The 22292-nt window shown below is 34.0% G+C and overlaps 1 pseudogene across 1 annotated transcript; it reads right to left on the reverse strand.

Annotated features, from left to right (window-relative positions):
* Window positions 1-20625: 20625 nt before the first annotated feature.
* LOC307057947 (serine/arginine-rich splicing factor 3-like) lies at window positions 20626-21169 on the reverse strand (annotated as a pseudogene). Its single transcript has one exon. The product of its transcript is annotated as a serine/arginine-rich splicing factor 3-like (transcript).
* Between the last annotated feature and the right edge of the window lie 1123 nt (window positions 21170-22292).

Consider the following 22292-nt stretch of genomic DNA (forward strand, 5'->3'; position numbering starts at 1 on the left):
GAGGTCATATGCCTTCTTCCTTCCATTTGCCCTCTAAGTTTTCACACGTAGAACTCTATCCTCATCCTTCAATTCTCATGCTAGACTTAACTTTCTTTATTGATGGCCTTGCAGCTAGATCAAAGAAAAATTTTTTTCAGTCAGTTGGAAGAGAGGCTTGGTGCTTCTTGGGTACCAAATCATACATATATATGATATATATGTGTATATATATATATATATATATATATATATATATATATATATATATATATTTAAAGAACTCTATTCATATTTAGGGCAGCCTTTTAGGCTTATTTGTGTATTCAACTGACTATACCACCAACCTCAGGACACTCCCCTCTCCACAAAACCAACCAATCACCTCTCCTCTCTATGTATACTCTCTCATGAGTTTCCCTAATCAATTATCTATCAAGTTTCATATATCATGGTTTTTATTCCACAACTGTGACAAAAGCTAATAAACTTTGTTTTATAAAAGCACATTTGCATGAGTAGGTTTCATTCAGAGTACAGTTAGTTAATAAACAAGTGTAAATGTCATATCTGATCCTTCCATTTTGACAGGGAAGCAGAGGCGACATATCTAAATTTAAAAAGAGGATGCTGGAATGAACATTGGTATGCATGTATCTTTTCAAATTATGGTTTTCTCTGGATATATTGCAGCACTATTTACAACAGCCAGGACATGGAAGCAACCTAAATGTCCATCAACAGAGGAATGGATAAAGAAGATGTACTACATATATACAGTGGAATATTACTCAGCCATAAAAAAGAATGAAATAATGTCATTTGCAGTGACATGGATGGACCTAGAAATTGTCATACTGAGTGAAGTCAGACAGAGAAAGACAAATATATGATATTGATTATATGTGGAATCTAAAAAAATGGTAAAAATGAACCTATTTACAAAACAGAAACTGAGTCACAGATGTGGAAAACAAACTTGTGGTTACCAAGGGGAAAAGGGGGAGAGGGATAAATTGGGAGATTGGGATTGACATATACACACTACTATATATAAACAGATAATCAACAAGGGCCTACCGTATAACACAGGGGACTCAACACTGTGTAATAACCTCCATGGGAAAAGACTCTAAAAAAGAGTGATATATGTGTACGTATAACTGACTCACTTTAATGTACAGCAGAAACTAACAAAACATTATAAATCAACTACACTCCAATAAAAATTAATTAAAAAAATAAAAAGAGGACACTAGGGATACAGATATCCACAGGACTCACGACATGGAATACAATCAATTCAATTTAGTACAGTTGGTTTAGGCCTAATGGAAGCTTTATCTGAGAGGATTTTTCTTTTCTAGAACTATAAATATAAATAGCTTTGCTCTCAAATTTTTCTTATTCTTTTAGATAGTGGTCTTAATTATCTTAATCATCATTGTGTGAAAGACACTGGTGTTATTTGTTTCACTCATTTCAACACAGCACCTAATGTATCTATCAGCTACCTCCTCAAGCATAGTTTAAGACTTTCTCACAAAATAGCAAAAAGCAAAATTGGAACATAAGAAGGAAACCTGATTAGAAATAGAAAGAACCTCCAGGATGCAGGTGATCCAGAAGGGAAGAGGTGACTCTATTTAGGAAAAGTATTGGTTAGTCGTGACCCTGGTTATACTCTCCTGCTGCTGCTTCCCATATGCATAAAACAAGATGCTGCTTCCTTACGTGGGCAAGAATAGCCTTTAAATTGCTTATCCCCTCAATTTTTCCATTCCATTAAATATGAGGCTCTCAGGATCAGCAACAGTAGAAGAAGAGAGTTGCTTGATATTCCAATGTGAACCACAATAGACCAATATAGAAACAACACACAAATATCTCTTATTGAGTTATTAATGAAGGTCTAATTAGGCTTGCAGAAGACTTCCAGTAAGGTGGAGTATAAGTATAATGATATTCCATTTATGCAGATTATCTACTCCTTTGATCATAAATTCTAGGCCACAATTGGTAGAGGGGAGGGCACTATATTACAGTGATTTAAGCCTTCTAATGTAGCAAATCACAGGATCAATAATGGTAATAAGAAAATGGCTTATCCATTACACAATGAAAAAAGATAAAAGAACCTTCATCAATTTATGTTTGAATGATGGAATAATGATTATATGCTCTGATTTTAGAGCAGGCAGAACTCTATTGTTAGGAAACTAGGAGTTTCCTAATAGTGACTATAGTCAAAATTAGCCTAGAAAGAATTTTTCATAAAACTTTATAAGGTTTACAACTAAAATCAGACTTCATCCATTATTATTTGTGCTATTTTTATTACATGGTTACTTATTTTTATTTGTCAGTTTAAAAATCCATTTTAGAAGACTCTAATCATGTATAAAACATTGAAAGTAATCATATTTCAAACATTCATATTTTAGCCTTTCCAAATATATTTATTTAACAGTAAAATAAGTCAGACAAAGAAAAACACAGTATGCTTTCACTTACATGTGAAATCTAAAAACCAAAACGAACTAATAAACATAACAAAACAGAAACAGACTCATAGATACAAAGAACAAACTAGCTGTTGCCAGAGGATGGGGGTGGGGAAATGGGGGAAATAGGCGAAGAGGATTAAGAAGTACAAACTACCAGTTATAAAACAAATAAGTCACAGAGATGCAATGTACAGCACAGGGAATATAGTCACTAATATTGCATTAATTTTGTATTGTGCATATTGAATCATATGTTGTACAACTGAAACTAATATAATACTTAAGTCAACCATCTTCAATAAAACATAAGTTAATGAATAAATTAGATAAATAAATAAAAGGTACCAGGATAGTTAGACAATAGATGGATTTATTTTGAGATATTTGTTGAGCTCCCAGAAGTTTCTTCACCAATAGTTTTAATAGCATTAGTGTGTATTAAAATATAAAACAATATTCCTGGTATCATGCTCACTGCATAGACCTTCTCCTAAAACTCTTGCCAGAACTTTTTGAAACTTCTGTGTTTCAGGATTACAGCTATATTTCCTTTTGTTGAATTGTGCATGGCTTAGCCTTCTCTTTTCAGTTTTCAAGAACTGACCATGTTTTCTTATGTTTACTATTGGATTGACCTCATGCTACTTATAAACAGATTTTAGAAAGATCTATGTATAGCTGATTCACTTTGTTATATAGCACAAACTAACACAACAATGTAAAGCAATTCTACTCCAATAAAGATGTTAAAAGAAAAAAAAGAATAATCTATGCACACAGAACATAGCTATATAACTGGCTGTGTTCTCTAATGACCAATGTCAGAGCAATACATAATGACAGCCTTAAAAATGTGCAGCTCTCATGAAAAATATTATTTTAGGAATTAAAATGTTGGGAGTAAGTAATTTTATATCTTAAACATCCTATTCCACTGAAATATTTACCCTATAAAGAACTCATTTTTTTACATGAAGTGTGCCACCTGAAATTCATTCATGTGTTAAAGCGTTCATTCAACCAAAGAACATTTATTGCGTTTGTTACTGAGCAACTTGCTAAGGGCTTCAAAATTGAATAAGAGTGACATCAGCAAAAATGGCAGAGAAAGGACCTCCAAAATACATCCTTCCATGAAAGTAATTTTAAAAAGGGCAAAACCTGTCAAAATCAACAGACCTCTGGAAAGTTGTCAAAAGCTTACATTAACCCAGGTAATACCCATTCAAGAAAACAGCTGATTCCAAGTAAGAATACTAAAATTGTGGCATTTTAACTTACCCTAGTCCCATCTTCCACTCCTCCGCCTAGCAGTAGGCAAAAAATAACAGTCCATATTCCTGGTACTAAAAGAACCAGGACCCCATTCACCAATGGACCTCATTCACAAAGAATTTTAATTAATTATTTATTCAGATCTGGCTGGTAGCTCCCTGGAAGAACAGCTCAAAAGACTTATCTTTTTTTTTATGCCTAATTCAGAACTATTCCAGTGCTAAAGTTGCTTCCAGAGGGCAGGGGAAGGCCATTTAAAAAAAAAAAAAATTTACAGACTAGTTTTAATTTCTTAGATGCTGCTGCCAGAGGAAATAGATAACAGTTGGTAAGTAATGCTTAGGAGAAAAGGCTGGGGAATGATATGTCTTTAAGGGCTTTGAAAAGCTCCAACATATTCCTGGGAACCTGGAAGGTCACATGCATGTTAAGAGCTGTTTGCATGCTCAGGAAAGACCTGATGAGGTTCTAAGGTCTCATCTTCTGCTGAACTTGAAGCAGCCAACAAATTAGATAACCTAGATGAAATGGACAAACTCCTATAAACACAAAAACTACTAAAACTGACTCAAAAAGATATAGAAAATATAAATAGACCTATAACAAGTAAATAAATTGAGTTAGTAATCTAAAAAAAATCCACTAGAAAAAGTCCAGGGCCAGATAGCTTCACTGGGAATTCTACCAAACACTTAAGAAGAATTAACACCAATCCTTTTTCAAACTTTTTCAAAACAATAAAATGGAAAACATCCTGACTCATTCTATGAGGCCAATATTACCCTGACACCAAAGTCAAAGACATCACAAGAAAACTATAAACCAATATCCCTTATGAATGTAGATGCAAAATCTTCAATAAAATACTGGGAAACTGAATCCAGAAGCATAGCTAAAGGATAATACACTATGACCAAGTAAAATTTATCCTAGGAATGCACAGGTGGTTCATTGTATAAAAATTAATCAGCATAATACATAATATTAGTAGAACAAAGACAAAAATCCACATGATTATCTCAATAGACACAGAAAAAGAATTTGATAAAAATCAAATACCCTTTCACAATAAAATCACTCAACAATTTATGAATAGAAGGGCACTTGCTCAATATAATAAGTGGATTTATTAAAAACCCACACCTAACATTACACTCAACAGTGAAATATTAAAATCTTTTCCCCAAGAATTAGGAACAAAACAAGGATGTCCACTTTCAGCACTTCTATTAAAACATTGTACTGAATTTTCTAGCTAGGGAGATTAGACAAGAAATAGAAATAGAAGGCATCCAGATAGGAAGAAAAGAAGTGAAAGTATCTATATTCACAGATCACATGATCTCATATATAGAACACTCTAAAATATCCAAACACACATCCACACACAAAACAGAGTTAATAATGAGCTTGGCAAAATTACAGGATACACAATTAAAAGAAAAAAGTTTCATTTCTTACATTAACAATGAACAATCCCAAAAGTGAAATTTTAAAAACGATTCTATTTACAATAGCATTGATAAGAATGAAATAGGAATAAATTCAACCAAAAAAATGCAAGACATGTACACCAAAAACATAAACACTGTTAAAAGATAGTAAGCAAGATCTACATAAATGGAAAGACATCTCATGTTCTTTGATTAAAAGAGTTAATAATGTTAAAATGGCAATACTCCCCATATTGATCTATACTTTCAACAAAATCAATAACAAAATTTCTACTTTTTGGTGTTGTTGTTGCAGAAATGTAGAAGCTAATCATGAAATCCATATGGAACTTCAAAGGATACAGAAAAGCCAAAAAATAATCTTGAAAAAGAAGAATAAAATTGGACTCACTCTTCCTAATTTCAAAACTTACTGAAAATCTATAGTAGTCAAAATAGTGTGGCACTTACATAAGGATAGATATATAGACAAATGGAATAGAACTGAAAGTCCAGAAATAAGCCCATACATCTGTGATGAGTTGATTTTTGACAAAGGTGCCAAGACCATTCAATAGGGAAAGAATAGTCTTTTCAACAAATGGTTCTGGATATTATTATAAGCAATCTCCCTTTTAAGACTATTTTTATTACATTTTTACCTAGCTCTTTTTTATTTATCCTGCCTGACCATTTTTCACTTCTTCACTAAATCCATTAATCCATCCTGGTTCTTATTTAACAATATAGGTTTTAATATCTCATTTGTGGAGGTGGAAGGTCTTTGGGGATTCCTCATGGCTAAATTACAATTTCTCCACACACTGAGGCATGCTTCTTCATGCTCAGTATTTTCCAAACTACAACTTGCCAGGTTGATTACTACACTCATCTCTCTTCATCTTTATTCTGAGACTTTAACTTTGGGCATGTCATCTTTCTGAAAAACTATCAGTTATGTCCAAGTGTTATTTACTTCTGTGTTAAATATTTATCATTCATCTTTCCCTTTACACATGTCTGTCAGGCAGCACTTACTTCCAATCATTTGCATTGCAGATTATTCACATTCCTTTCTATTGTCCTCATGGTCAACTAAATATTGGATTTTTCCATTCCATTCCCTGCACCCATGCTGTGTGATGCCTTTTTCCTTAAAAAGTAGAGAGGAGAAAATCAATGATAGTTTTATATCATCATATTACATTTTCCTTTATAAATTGGTATGTTCTTGCTGACAATGAGTAGAAAAATGTATTTAGAACAGGATATTGACCATTTCAAAATGTTAGAGTGTGGATATTTTTATACAATTTTCACAGGAGGACAAGTATATATATTCATTTGGTGAACAATTTGGAACTATCTCTCAAAACCTAACATGATATTCATTTTGATCTAGTAATTCCATTTCTCGAAATTTATTTTACAAAAGTACACACAAACATTTATGTTGAAAGTTTTCAACTTTGATTTTTTATAATGTAAAAAATTAAAATGACCTAAGTATCAATCAAAAAGCAAATGATTAAATAAATTATGGTATACCCACATTTTAAAATAAAACACTATGAATCCAATTAAGGAGTGTAATATATAATGAAGTGAAAATTTCAAAAACATATTTTTAAATGAAATGGTTATAAAATAATGAGTAGAATAAAGCCCTATTTATGAAAAGCACTTAATTTTATGAAATGAAAAGCATTTAGATAATAGGATTTATATTAAATTGTTGACAATAACCCCTTTGGAGAAGATAGTGTAATTGTGATCAAGGAGTGGTGAATAAGACTTTAGTATATCTTTATACTTTTAAATTATTTGAAAAGTTTTTAAATATTCATAAATTAATTAGGCTTGCTGAAATTAGATTAATAATAAAATATGTTGAAAGAATAAATATGCTTATGTGACATTAAATTCTGCTAGAGAAATATATATAGGCAAATAAGTGTAGGCATTCAGTGTTTTCAGCTAAAAATTCAGTTGGTAATCATCACCCTATGTAACTAAATTCAGAATAAATGGCTGATTCAGGTACTTTTCAAAACTAAGTCAATTCCTGTGACATCATGTAGTCATGCTGACAGACTGACTACAACTTTTCAAATAAGTGTTTTGTTATAGTGCCAAGAAAACCTTTTTTTCACATTCCCAATTAATGATCCATATGATTCAGATCCAGCAGAGACTGGATTTCTAAATGCACAATGAGTCCAACTGTCTCCATTTTCACAGATTACAAAAATGAAATTTCTAAAGCCAGGGTAGAAAATAAGATCCAGTGGAGGAGCATCAGAGAAAGAATCAGATTCCCAGACATCTCCCTGTATGTACAAAGCTTTTATCTCTGTCAGCACTAGCTATCAGGAGCATCGTGTGACACTCCGTTCTCACCTGAACTTTTGGTGAGACAGGTAGGAAGGGATAGAAAGTATAGGAAAATGAAGAAAGAAAGTGTAACTCAAGAAGAGCAACAATCACGAACCAGAATTAGAGAAGGACACAAGGAATCTATCCTAGCTGTAGGCATGTGTGACGTGCAAGGGAGAAATAAACGTTCAGAAAGTGTGTTAATTTCGAGCAAAACAAGGGTACAACAAAAGAAATTTTCCCAAAAAGATAGAAGGGAGGTCTGTAATCCAGTTTCCCAAACTTAAGTTTTTGGCAGAAACCAGCTGCGAAAGTAGACCTCAGACTGGCTCTGATAGAGAACACTATCCTCCTGAGATTCAAAGGCCCAGGTGGAGACTGGGGTGGGGACAGACATCGATACCCCACTATGGCCAATTTCACCCTACCAATAATTTAATTACCATTTGGTAAATTTTCTGAAAGTTTACCAGTCAGCCCTTACAAGCCAGTATGTACAAGATCCAGCACACTATTTGGGGTAGGTGTTAGAAAAATCCTACATATCCAAGTCAGCCAGGCAGAAAGTACCACTGAAACTGGTATTCAATGAGAAACATGCAAGAGGCTGCTGCCTGCTAATACAGCTGTGTAGACAAAAAGCAATTTCATATCCTACTAGAAAGGACTGTGGTATGCAAATATTTTCTCTGTTAATTTCTTTAACATTCCTTTGAAGAATGCAGAGAAGCTCGTATATACACTGAGGGCTAAGTGCAAGTAGCTGTGATAGGGCTCTGATTGCAGCAAGGAGTTGCAATCAACCTCTGACATGGGTCAGTAAAGCATGTAGGAAAATCTCTAGATGTTACCAAAATAATATGACTATTTGTATCTTTGGATGTCCCACATAAGACTGGTAGCAAATCTAAAATTTAAACTAGTCCTTCATGCTCTCAGTATAGTACATATATTACCTTCTCTATTTAAATATATAATACAAATACTTAAAATATATAAAACCCTTAATTCAGCACTTGGTTTATGCTGCAGCGAATCAATCTAACTGCTCTAGCATCTGATCAAGCCAATGAATATGTTTATTTTGTTGCACTGAATAGGGCTTTTACTGAAGATCCAGTAACCAGCTCCTGGGTTTCTCCCACTCTAACACCCAACCTGAGTAATTTACTCAATATGAGAAACATTTCTTTTAATTTAACTAAAGACTAGGATTATTCTTCTTCCCTTGGTTCAAGGCCATTTCTCAATTTTGTAATCCTGCTGAAATACTACTTTCTTTTCCCTTTCTTCCTCCTGGTTTTCCTGATATTTTATGTCTTCAGATTTCCTACTCTAGTGTTCCAGCCAATATTCATTTGAGACATCCTAACTTAAGAGTTTCAAATGGTGATTGCTTGTATTTCCTTTGTCAATATTACCTCCGAATTTTGTATAAAAAACTATGATAGACAAGGAATAGATATGGGGATGAAAAGGAGCCAGGTGTGTATAGTTAAAACAACAGCAACATCATGATATACTTTCCTAAGTATAAAAGAGTAGAGTAACAAGCAGTTCAGTAAAATAGTTAACTTTATCTTTATAATAGGCTAAGTGCCACAAAGAAGGAAATACTAATATAAATTACTAAATAAAAACATCCTCAGATAAAAATGTGTTAATTAATTTGAAGTTTTGCCTAACTCGTGATATGTGTGGGAAACAATCCAATTTGAAAGTTGTGGATAGAAATGAATTATACGAATTTTAAATAAAACTTCAAATATCTATATTTCAAGAGTGTCATTTAGTTATGGTAACTTTATAAAGAGCCATTTTAATTTTGAATAATTTTAAGTATTTTGTGTCATTTATCAATATTAAGATATAGATTCCTATCCAAATATACAAAATTATATATATATATACATATGTATATACTATTGTATATACTATATATATAAATATATATATTTCCAAGTTAACTTCAAAATGTGAAAGATGAAATAAAATTGTAGAATTATGAAAATGTGTGGAAGTCTTTGGTTAGAGGTTTCAATTTCTCTAAAAACTATATAGATATCAAATATTCTCCAAAGTGCTATTTTGATTGATGGGCAAAAATAAAAATTTTTCAGTGTTAAGGGAATTACCTACATCAAAATTATCTTATTCATATCTAATAAGAAAATATTTATCAAGGCTGGAAATTTCATATTAGTGATTAACTAATAACACTGCAATGTTCAGGTAGAATAGTGCTCTTTATGTTGTTTATTATAGATCAATTCTCATCCACAGTCACCTTATCTAAAGCTTGAATTATGACATGTTAAAGAGAAAAAGGACAACAGAATAATTCTCTTCTGCAGGTGAGATATTTTAAAAATATGTCCAAAAAGTTTTTGTTTTTGTTTTTGGTTGTGCTAGGTCTTAGTTGTGGCTTGCAAGCTCCTTAGTTGTGGCATACATGTGGGATCTAGTTCCCTGACCAGGGATCGAACCCAGGCCCCCTGCATTGGGAGCGTGGAGTCTTATCCACTGCACCACCGGGGAAGTCCCCAAAAAGTTTTTTGACACACCATGCTTCCAGAAGTGGGACTTAACTCCCCTAACTCTGAGTATGTCTGGACTTAGTGACTTGATTCTAATAGAATGTGGCAGAAGTTATGGGTTATATCACTGCCAAGGTTAGATTATAAAAAGACTGCAGCTTCCATCTTTTGGGTGCACTCTCTTTTATATCATTTTTTCTGGGGGAAGCCAATCACAACCTTGTGACATTTAGGTAGGGATGGGGGGAAAAATGGAGACTTCCACCCAACAGCCAGGATGACCTGAAGCTTGACAACAACCACACAACTGAGCTCGGAAGCAGTTTATCCAGTCCTAGTTGAGCCTTGAGATAACAGCAGTCTCATCTGACAGCTTGACTGCAACCTCCTAAGGAACCCTGAGCTAGAACCACCCAGCTGAGCTGCTCCCAGGTTCTTGACCCACAGAAACTGTGAAATAGGTGTTTATTTTTTAAGCTATCAAATTTGGGGGGATGAAGAACTGTACTTTTTAGTTCATCAGGGATGAAAGCATAGCACTGTTATTTTTCAAAGTTGATCAATCATGTTTGGTGGGTTAGTACAGAGAAAAATACTTTTTTTATTAGTACTTTGAATTAGTTACCTGTTTAATTACCCAAGGCTTTATCAAACAAACAAAAAAGCAGGCAAAGGGCATTAAATATGTATGCAATGGTATGCTATTTTGTTTACATGGGGCTTAGTACAAAATATTTAAGAGGCTGTAAATTAGTGATTTAAAACAAAGAACACAAATAAGCCCTGTTACCAAATACTTATTTTGAACTACACCCATGATGACCAACTGCAGAACAAATTGAAGGCCAAAGATAACAGATTGGATTAGATAACAGAAGATGATTATTTATGTGAAAGGTGTAGACAAGCACTTGGGATGTATTATGTGCCCAGAAAGAAAACAAGGTAGTTAACTATCCACACTATCCTGTACATTATTTTTTCCAAGTTTAAAACTTAGAGCTCAAAAACTTCCATCTCAGAGGTACAAATCTTCCTCTTTCTTTTAAAAAGAGCAAAATGTTTAATCATAACAATGCAATATATATTATTTAACATTATTATCTTATATTGAATATTTTGGTTGATTTTTTTTCTAGAATTTTGCTGATAGAAACAATACCGCAAAAGTCCTTCTTGAACATTTATCTTTTGGGAATATATTCATTGGGCAAATTCCCAGCTGTGCTTTGCTGTGAACAAACGTATATGGTTTATAAAATATGATGAATATTGTCAAAATGCCATGTAGAAGGACTGCACCAATTCATATCCCGACTACAGTGTGAGAGTGACAATTTCTCTATAGTTTTGCTATCACTTATCAAAACTCTTAGCATACTTGCCAATCTGATAGATAAAACCTATTTTAATTTCTATTTAATTATTAGTGGACTTAGTATTTTCTTTTATATGTATAAGCCACTGGAATCTCTTTTTCTATAAAGTGCCTGACCATTTCATCATTCACTTACGCTATTGGATTATTTATTCACTTACGCTATTGGATTATTTATTTCTGTCGTATCAAGTTATATGAGATTTTTGCTTCATAAACTATTAACTGAGTTTCTTGCCAATCTTTAGCATTACAAAGGGTTTTTGTTAATATTTTTGTTGTTTGATATACAGAGGTTTTTTTGGTTTGTTTGTTTGCATTTTAGTTGAATTGATCAATCTTTTCCAAAATATTTTCTGAATTTTGGTATCTTGCTATGAAGAAATTTCCAAGCTCTGAGATTATAAATAAATAGAGAGAAGGGCTAGAGTTATATAGGACCAGGAATCCAGACCTGATTATATCTCATGGAAAGAAGTGGAGTAACTACTGACGCTATCCCTATCCAAGTAAATTTTATTGTCCCCAAGCACAAGAAGCCTTGAATTTTTTCTAGAACCTGCAGACTGTGCATTCAGCAATCAATGAGCACCATCCATCTCCAGGGCCTTTGAGTATGTCTGTAGTTCTATAGGCACTGGGGGAGGATCTCTCTTTGGCAGTTGCCCAGTGATTATCCAATAGGACTGATGATTACCACTGGCCCAATATTTTGCTCAAATTATTCTTTCTAGACAACCATCTTTTTCAATATCCCAGGAAATTCAAATTTTCCCAAAGTCAGTGATAGGACATAGACATCTAGACAGACAATGACAGTATTATAAAGAAAGCCTGAATTTTGTGGGAGTGAAGGAATCCAGCATATGAGGTCCAGCTCATTAAGTCTGTGTGTAGTGGAACACACAGTCTTTTCATAAACTCTTACAAAATATCAAGTTTGTTAAAAATAATTTCTTCCTATATTTTCTTTATTCTTCATATTTCTCTTGTCAACTGCCTTTTATCATTTTATTTATAATTTACCACAGTCATGTTTTTTCCCATAATGCTCTCAAGTTCTGACAGGTGTGTCCATAGTCTCACTCTAGCCCTTCCTTCGTTCCTTTCTTCCTTCCTCCATTTCCTTTGCTCTGATTTTTTTTCTTCCAAGACAATATTAAAATGTCCATATAGAGAAGAGCATCATAGGACACAGTGAAGTATCAAGATTAATATACATGATAAAACCCCATATTTCAGTCTAGGGCTCAGTATGTTACTCCTTTTGTACCCAATATTTAATCTGAGGCAAGATGGCACGATAGAAGAATAAAGGATTTGTTTAGACAAAATTAATCTCTGGGAGTCTATAGTGTCTTATCAGTGAATTTTGTATTAAAACAATGTCAGGACTTTGGGTGAGAATTAAGTAAGATCATATTATAATAAAGTGATAGCATTTTTGAGAACTCAGACCTTTTGATTCATAGTTCTATACTTCTGTTGTAAAACACAATTGAGTAGTCTAAAAATAAACCTAAGTAATCCCCAATATTATTCTGTTTTATTAAATTTCATGGGCTCAAATTAGAGAAAATATAAAAATTTTCTATTTAACTAAAGTATTAAGTAGTGCATTACTTTTTTTTAAGTAGCTAAACAAATCTTATTTATTTAGTTTTTTTTAAAAATTGTGTTTTATTTTATTTTTTTATTGAAGTATAGTTGATTTACAACGTTGTGTTAGTTTCAGGTAGTAGTGCATTACTTTTAACAGAAGTTATTTTTCTAGATGTAAACAGCAAAATATAAAGACTCTTTAAATAATGATTTGCACTGACTTTTTAAAGGTGTGTATGTAATAGAAATGCTACAAAATAATATTTAGTTCAAAAGTAAACACTTATTTCAATTTTGTGTTATATTCATGCTGACATTGTAATTCAATTATTTTTCTAGATAACCATATGCTATTTTAAGATAACTGGATATATATGAAAATTTTTAAAAATCCAAGTCCCCTCAGTTCCAGAAAAACAACAACAAAAATTAGTGTGGAATAAAGGTAATTCCTTTTAAAAAAGTAGAGAAAATTGCCTTAGCAATTTTAAATTGTGAGAAAGTAAACTTAATCTTCATTTTCAGCAATTTCATTATCCAGTCAATTCATGAAAAGGACCATATCTAAACATTACCAAATGAATCCTCTGAAGTCTGACTGGACACACTGGTAACTGAGTCACTTATCCATGTTCTAAATTATGAAGCCTGGTCCTTAATATAGAAACCCTTCCTGAGCGCTTCTTCAATAAAGACAAGAGCCAAAGTTCATGTTTAATACACATGTAGACTAGCCGCCTTCTCTTATTTTGAGAAGGGAATGAGAAGGCAATGACATTTGGACAAGAGCAGCTTTGTCTAATATTATTTAACCTAAGCAATTACCCTATAGGACATATTATTAGCCTCGTTTTTCAAATGAGGAAAGTAAAGTCAAATAATTAACTCAGGCCAGTTTCTGCAGCTGCCTTCCAAAAACCTTTACAACATGATCCAATTACTAACTGGTTTGTTGCATTTATATATGTTTCTTTTGATGGCCATCTTCATGAGAGGCTGAAATTATGACTGGATATAAAAGTAGAATTTGATGACAAAGAGAGAGCTGTACAGATGTGGAAAGGATAGAAAGCCTTTTTAACACTACAACATTTGAGCTGTGATAAGTAATTTGGAGAACAGTAAAAGGCAACATCTAAAGGCCAGTTTTGTATTCCACTTGTTTTTCAAAAATGTTCCATTTGATCCAGTATTTTCACTTCTGGAAATTTGTTCTTATGAAAGTGCTTAAAATACGAAAATAAAAGGTCAAGTTACCCACTAGAGCTAAATTTGGAAATTCCTAAATGTACTTAGTACAAGAGTTTTTAAGTAAGAAATTGTACTATGACATTATGTAACTATTTTATTTTTTTTTTGCGGTACACGGGCCTCTCACTGTTGTGGCCTCTCCCATGGCGGAGCACAGGCTCTGGACGTGCAGGCTCAGCGGCCATGGCTCACGGGCCCAGCCACTCCACGGCATGTGGGATCTTCCCGGACTGGGGCACGAACCAGTGTCCCCTGCATTGGCAGGCGGACTCTCAACAACTCCACCACCAGGGAAGCCCTATGTAACTATTTTTTTTTTTTTTTTTTTTTTTTTTTTTTTTGCTGTACGTGGGCCTCTCACTGCTGTGGCCTCTCCCGTTGCGGAGCACAGGCTCCGGATGCGCAGGCTCAGTGGCCATGGCTCACGGGCCCAGCCGCTCCGCGGCATGTGGGATCCTCCCGGACCGGGGCACGAACTCGTGTCCCCTGCATCGCAGGCGGACTCTCAACCACTGCGCCACCAGGGAAGCCCTATGTAACTATTTTAAAAGAATTAAAATAAATTAGTGCTAACATAGAAATGTTATTTTGTCATGTTGAGGTAGGAAGTAGGATATAAAGTTATATATGAGGAATATCACAACTAAGCATGTAAAATAGTTTTAAAAGGTTAAATGAAATATTTATAGTGGCTTTTTTCTGTTTTAAATCATTTTGTAATTCCTAAATTTTTCTGTAAAGGGAGTATGTTACTTTTAAAATTGGAATTTTTGTGTAATCAAAAGAAGTATCCTTTTTCTTTATTTTGCAGATTTTATAATATGTTTAGAAATTTAAAAAAAAAATAAAATTGTCATTGTCAATGTCTTTACTGTCATTATTGTCATTCACAAATATAAACTCTTTATTGTCTTTATTGTCATTCACAAATATAAACTCTCTCTGAATTATTTCTTTCAGATCCTATGCAAAATTATTTCCCAATAATTTTAAAATAAATAAAAAGTAATACATCATTTTGATTAATGAGTACAGTAGACTCATTAATCAAAGATGCTGTTTTCAAAAAAGAGTCCAAGGGTATGCTCTTTACTTTAAGACATGGACAGATGTTCTTAGTAAAAGTCCCATGCCACCAAAAGGATACTTAATATAGAAAAACTGTGATGATTGTGACTGGCTTTGTGAATTACCAAATCAGTATATTTTGTGATCTGTAATATAAATAAACACACACACACACACACACACACACACTTTGTATTTCATTTGCTTCTTGTTTGCCCGTGAAATTGTCTTTTCTTTTTTAAAAGAACTCTAGGCAGTTCTTATTTTTCTTTTTAACTTTTAGCCTATTATTGCTCTGTGTGAAATAGGTGATGTGTGATCTTAAAATGCCAGTTTAATCAGAAATCCATAATTTTTCAAATTTAGAACTTTAATTCAAACATATAGGTCCTTGGAAATGGCTGCAGATATTTATGATGTCTACAAGATAGCTGTGGATATAGATAGATCGAGAAATAGGAGAAATTTCTCTGAAACTATTTTCAGTGCTATTTTAGATTCAAAGTCAACACATATTATATTCAAAAGAAAAAAATGGACTTTCAACATGGGAAATAGTGTCAAAGGGAATTCAACCCCCCTTTCATAAGGTGCAGAAGATGTGAATCAACTTTACTGAACTCTAATTTACATATAATAAAATGTACCCATTTTAAATGCACAGCTTGAAGAGTTTCATCAAATGTATATTTCTGGTACTCTTTACCACAATCAAGATATACATATAACATTTCCATCACTCTATAGGTTTCCTTGTGCTCTTTCCCTGTCAATCCCCTACATTCCCAGTCCTAGGCATGCACTGACCTGCTTTCTATTCCTATAAACTAGAGCTGCTTTTTCTAGAATTTCATGTCATTGAAGCATATTATAGGTACTCTTTTATATTTATAAGTGAGAGAAGTGGCTTCTCTCACTTAGCATAATGATTTTGAGATTCATCACTGTTGTGTGTAGTTCAAACATTTTCATTGCTGGTTGGTATTCTTTTGTATGGATATACCAGCTTTTGTTTATCCATTTACCTGTTGGACTTTTGAGTTCTTTCCAGTTTTTGGCCGTTATAATTAAAGCTGCTATGACTATTTGTGGAAAGTCTTTCTATGAACATATGTATTTAATTCTCTTGCATTATAAGAGTGAATGTTTAACTCTAGGAGAAACTGTCAAATAAATTTGCAAAGTGGTTGTACCATTTTACATCACCAGCAGCAACGTGCGAGAGTCATATATCCTGGTCAACACATTTTAGCCATTCTAGTGAATATGCTGTGGTATCCCATTGCAGCTTCATTTGCATTCCATGATGTCAAACACTTTTCCATGTGCTTACTTGTACATCTTTTTCTGTGAAGTGTCTGTTAGAATCTTGTGACCATGCTTAAATTGGTTTGTCCGTTTATTATTGAGCTGTAAGAGTTCTTTATATATTATAGATATAAGTTCTTTCTCACATGTATGTGTTGTGAATATTTTCTCCTCGTCAGTGACTTGCCTTTTTCATTTTCTTCGTGGTATGTTGTTTCAGTTGCATTTGGCACTTGAAAATGATTTTTGTCATGTTCTGTGGTAACATTTCATGTGGTTTTAGCATATTTAAAAATATTTATCATCAATATCTTTTTCTGAATAGTGAAGAAAATCAAGTGTCGTGAAACATTCATTTACACATCATTTAATTCTTAAGATCTCATGGGGGTTATCCTGAAGTTAAAAACATAATATTGTGGTACTGAAGTGAAAGATTCAGGTATCAAATTATTGAACATATCTCTAACCTATATAGCACCTATTATTTCAAGCAATGGAATATATCTCCCTGGAGACTAGCTGCCTTAAGGCACAGTCACCATACTGTATTTCAAAGTTATCTGAAATAATGCATTCTCACGCATGTTCACATTATGTGTTAGCCTCATTTTTTTCTTTTTAATTTTTATAAATCAAATATATAAAATTTACATGGTTCTAAAGTAAAAATTTTATTAAGGATATTCTTATTTTTAAGACTCTTAAGACTCTCTTAAGAGTCTTATTCTCATCTCCAATATCATATATCACTATTTAGATATATGAATAATCTTATTTTTCCTTTTTATAACAAAAGATACCATTCTACTTTTTTCTGTTCTTGTGTATCTTATGTTTTATTCAAATAAATGCCCTTTCAATGAGTAAACATTAGAACAATTACTTTGGAAAAAATAATATAGCATTTGGGCAACTTCTGGAATTCAATATTCATAAATTTTGCTGAATAACACAGTTTTGATAATTATTACAGATTCACTTTATCCTAAAATAACTGATTCTAAAGAGACAGTAAATTCTTACTTCACAAGAGGACACATGCAATGTAATCATAAAGGTAAATAATAATGACAGGTAACATTTTTGAGTGTTTACATACCACCCAGCATTCTAAATAGTTTATGTGCATTATCACTTTGAATGCTTACAATCACACCATGATGTGAATGCTATGATTAGACCCATTTTTCAGCTAAGTAATGAGAGGTTTAGTTACTTGCTCAGGGTCACAGAGTTGACCAGAATCTGAAGTCTCAACCTGTAATTATAATGCTTCATGATCAATGCTAAGATACAGAAAAAATAAATATATTTTAAAATATATGTGGTAGTAGATTAAATATATATGGAATAGATTGGTAGCAACAACCAAAAGATTCAGAATTAAAATAACATCTTACAATTTTAACTAGTTTAAACCATTTTAAACCACACTGACAGATATTTATTAAGTCAATATAAATAGCAATTAAATTGCACATAAATATTATACATGTATATTTTATGAAAGATCTACACTCTTTTTACATAGATGAGTGTACATGTTCAACTAACCTTTTATACACACTCTCTAGCAAGTGCCAAACAAAACCAGATGTAAGAAAATTACATGAACAAAGTTTAAAGAAATAGAATTCTTAAATAATATACACAATAAAAGATAGAACCCAGCTGTATGCTGTTGCAAAAGAAATGAGCACACAGAATACATTTTTTCTACTCTATTTTATTATTATTATTAACCCTGTAAAATGAGATTCAGAACTCCACCTTAATATTTATTTTCTTGCTAGAATTGTACCAGATGGAAGAATTTTATATAACTGAAAACATTGATTGGTATGTCCTTCTGTTAAGAGTATTATCATGAATATAATTCTACTTTCTTTTGTATCTCAACAAATATTATTTTTTTCTTTTTATGTCATGCCATATAACCCTTTTTCTATTGTTATTATGTCATACTATGTAACCCTTTCAAAATACCCCTTTCATATATTTTGCACATGTCTTTTCAAAACCAGGCCACCTATGAGTCATATGTCAACGCTGAATATCAAAAAAGATAACCCAAAATGTAGTCACATAACCTAACCAATCTGCCAAGCAAGAAACCAAGGATATAGTAAAATGGGAAAGGCCTGCTATTAGAATCTTAAATAAATATTTATGGAAAATAGTTTGGAGCAAGAAGTTTACAGAGGCTCAAAAGGAATGCTATAGCAGACATTAACCTTAACATCACTTAATTGTCCAAAGGAATATGAGGAGTTGAGCAGTCAGTGCATTAACTGAAGGGTGCAGAAAGTAGAAGTAGGGATGTACTTCATGAAGCAAAAATACATAATCACATATCAGAGGTTCCTTAAACTTCAGATGCAAAGGAACCTTTTCAAGTTCAACAGTGATGGAAGAATTGTTTGGCATGTGTCATCCCCAGGTACAAAAGATTCACATATGTGTTTGTAATTATGGGAAGCTGCAGATAGATTTATTAAAACTTTTAACCTAAATTTGCCCATCAATATTTTCCAACAGACAAGACTATACTACACTTAACATTAGCAAACATAAATGAGGAATTCATATAATACCAGTGATGACTGGTGTTCAGGTATTTAGACTTCATGATATAAATTAATTGACTACATTTTTGTTTTGTTTGTTTGTAGCTTGTCTTCTTTATCCTCACCTACTCCTTTGCTTAACATCATTTATTATAGCTTGTATCATTTTCTTATTAAAAGCTATAGAGACTCACTAAAACAATGATGAGATGCAATAAATAAAGAATATAATAAACCCATCAATGTTACCACCTAAAGATAATTATTTTTAGTTAACAACCTGTTATACAAGCACATATATATATTCATATATATATGTGCATGTGTATATACATGTATATGAGTTGCTACTATAAGAAGGTATGTATGTATGTGTGTATGTATGTATGCATAGTCTTATTTCGAACAAGGAGATTATTCTGAATACATTTTTAATCATTTAAAAATGAACAGCATAACATGCTCATATTCTCATGACAATAAATACAAATCAAAAGCTTTATTCTTTAATAGCTATTATAAATGATAATGTACAAATTATTCCTATTATTAAACATGTTCTCAGAATAATTACGTGAAATTAGAATTGCTAGATCAAGAGGTTTTTATGGGGGCTTCCCTGGTGGCGCAGTGGTTGCGAGTCCGCCTGCCGATGCAGGGGACGCGGGTTCGTGCCCCGGTCTGGGAAGATCCCACATGTCGCGGAGCGGCTGGGCCCGTGAGCCATGGCCGCTGAGCCTGCGCATCCGGAGCCTGTGCTCCGCAACGGGAGAGGCCACAGCAGTGAGAAGCCTGCGTACCGCAAAAAAAAAAAAAAAGAGGTTTTTATGGCTTCTGCACACTTTTTTTTTTGCTTCTTGAAAGAATTTGCCCTCCATCTTATCCCCTCACTGAAGGTGTAGTAGGATAATCTTTCCTCTGCATCCGTAATAACCTCTTAACAATTCTGCGAATATAATACAAATAAAATATTTTACTTTAACTTGTATTTTCATTATATCTTTTCAAGTATTTATTGACCTTGCTGTTCTTTTCTTGGTGTGTTTATTAGTGTCTTTCACTCAATTTTTTTTTTTTAAGCTGGTCAGGAGTTAGAGTTTTATTATCAGTCTAGGCAAGACTAAAAATTCAAAGCAAATTCAATTTTGCTTAAGGGAACATTGTAAAGTAACAATTATTCATATTACATGCCTCACATGATCCATTTCAAACCATAGAGAATTACAGCTTTATGTGTCACTGTTCCAAGAGACAAACAAATGTAAACAGCTAAAACATTTTAAAAATGCACCAATCTTATGAAGTCTCCAACAAAACTTGAATTTTCTGTACATACACCTGTCAAATGAAGTTATTTCCTGTACACCACTCCTCTTGCAAAGTGGTCTTCTGTTCCCTTTCATTTGACCTAGATCGGCTAGGAGACCTAGAGAAAGATCGGGACAGCCTGTGATTTCTTTCCAGGGACAGTGATCTCTCTCTTCTCCTATCTCTAGAAAGGGACCTGCTCCGGGTGCGGGAGAAGCTTCTCTTCGTCTTGGAGATCTGTGGCGAGGTGGAGGACTCCTTCTCTGATAATCGTCTCACGGGTGACGACCCCAAGAAGGAGGCAGCCACGATTTTGACTTCTCTTTTCCCCATTTGACAGGTCCACTCTTACTCGGCAGCCACATAGTGTTCTCCCGTCTAGCTCTCGGACAGCATCGGCTGCAACTTGGGGATCTTCAAATTCAACAAAAGTGAGGTCAGGAGGGTTTCTAGCAACCCACACACTTCGGAGTGGTCCATAATAGCCTACAGCTCATTCCAATTCAGTCTTGTTACCATTGTTTCCAAGATTACCTACATAAACTTTACACTCCAATGGACAAGAATCACGATGCATTTCGAGATCTCCGGTTCGAAACGCAGAGGCTCAAATCCACACACTCTTGGCTGGGTCTTCCCGGTCCCCTCCCGCGTCGCACCCGCAGATGCTCTCGCACACCCGTCGTCCACGAAATGGCCTGGCAGGCGGATTCTTAACCACTGAGCCACCAGGGAAGCCCACTGTGATGTTTAGGAAGAGACTCCTCTCCTTTTAGAAGCACTTCTGTGGATATTTCAGTAATATATCTGGGATCTGTTTATCTTTTCACCCTCATCTTTCTCATCAGAAACTTGTGGTTTTACTCTTTCAGGTTCTTTTCCTTCTGGTGTCCGTTTGCTAGCTAGATCTTTGGGTTCACTTCTGTGCCTCTTTTCAACTTCGTCTTCTCCTTCATTCGTTTCAGCCTGAGCTCCTCCGGGCCTCGCATCTCTGTCTGGCTCCTCCTTAGATTTCTGTTCAGGTGTTAGTCCTTCTGTTTGTCTTCTGAGTCTCTTTTCTTCCTGGAGGTGACCAGGCTTTACTTTATCATCTCTTTCTTCTTCCACGTGTGTTCCTGGTCTTACTCTTCCCGATTCTTCTGCAGGGAGCTGTCCAGCAACTCGCTCTCTGGATGTAACTCTACGTCTCTTTTCCTCCTGGTCTTTTTCGTCTTCATCGACAGAATCATCTGATTTTGCTTTTTCAGGGTCTTCCTCACGTTTCCGTTTGGCAGGGCCCCTTGTGAAATGAGCTGTGATGGTGGTCTGCCTGGTAGTTTGCCTTCTAATCCTGGGGCAACATGAGACTTCAGCTGATTTTGTTTCTCCATCGGACTTGCTTCTCCTGGGCATGCAAAGTTTGGAAACAAGTCTGGGGGATTAGTTTTTCTCTGCTATTTCCACTCTGCAGTCCTCACCACTTGTCTGGCTCCCGTTTTCTAGACATCCATTCACTTCCCGACTGAAAGCATGAGCTCCGTTCTCAAGGACAAGTATTTTTTTAAACGGGATTTGACTTTAGCTCGGTAGCCCTCCTCTGATAATTCTTCCTTATGTAATTTGGTTTCCAAGTCACATAACTGATTATTTCTGTCTGCAGAAATTCAGGCAAGAGATTCCATTTCTCCTTCACGCATTCCTTTTCTGTTAAACTATCTCTT

Source organism: Hyperoodon ampullatus (assembly GCF_949752795.1).
Source record: "Hyperoodon ampullatus genome assembly, chromosome: 9".
In the NCBI taxonomy this organism is placed as follows: domain Eukaryota; kingdom Metazoa; phylum Chordata; class Mammalia; order Artiodactyla; family Ziphiidae; genus Hyperoodon; species Hyperoodon ampullatus.